Raw genomic sequence first — 857 nt, forward strand, 5'->3', positions numbered from 1 at the left:
CGATCGAGCTGAAGAGTTAGAAGCTGTCAAGCCTGCTAAATACATCCCTCCTGCTTACAAACCGCCTCTACCATTCCCAGGACGTTTCAAGGCACAAAAGCTTAAGGAATTAAGTGAAATCATTGAGAAAACAGAAATGTTGGCTTTGCAACAAGAGGAAGAGAAGGCTTTGAAGGAAGAGGTTGTGATTGAGAAACAAGAAGAAGAGATGGGCATACAAGAGATCATCATTGCTTACCAAGAAGAAGAGAGAGGACCTGCCTTGGAACAGTATGATCCATATCCTCTCTATAAGGATTTTTTGCTTGATTTATCAAAGAAGAAGGCTCAAGCTCAAGATGAAAAGGATCTTGAAGACCTTGGAGGAGGAATCATCCCAATTAAGCTTAAGGATCCAGGTCCATTCTATCTTCCTTGCACACTTAGCTATCATCACTACAACCAGTGCTTATCTTACTTGGGAGCATCTATCAGTGTGATGCCCTATTCTATAGCACAAAAGCTTGGGCACACTGACTTCAAGTCCACCAACCTTCATATATGCCTAGCTGATGGTTCAAACAGAGATGTGGTTGGCAAGTTGGAGAATATTCCAGTCAAGATAGGAAGAGCAAGGGTTCATACAGATTTTGTGGTATTGGAGATGGACAAGGAACCTGAAGATCCTATCATCCTTGGGAGGCCATTCTTAGCCACAGTTGGAGCTGTTATTGATGTTAAGGAAGGTCTTGTGACCTTGAACATTTCTGAGGATATAGCTATGAAGTTTAACATCTATAACCCAACCAACCTTCCTACCATTGATGATCAACCTTTTACTATCAAGGACAAAGGTGGTCATGAAGGTTTAAGTGAAG

This window comes from Camelina sativa, chromosome 19 (genome assembly GCF_000633955.1).
Source record: "Camelina sativa cultivar DH55 chromosome 19, Cs, whole genome shotgun sequence".
Lineage (NCBI taxonomy): Eukaryota > Viridiplantae > Streptophyta > Magnoliopsida > Brassicales > Brassicaceae > Camelina > Camelina sativa.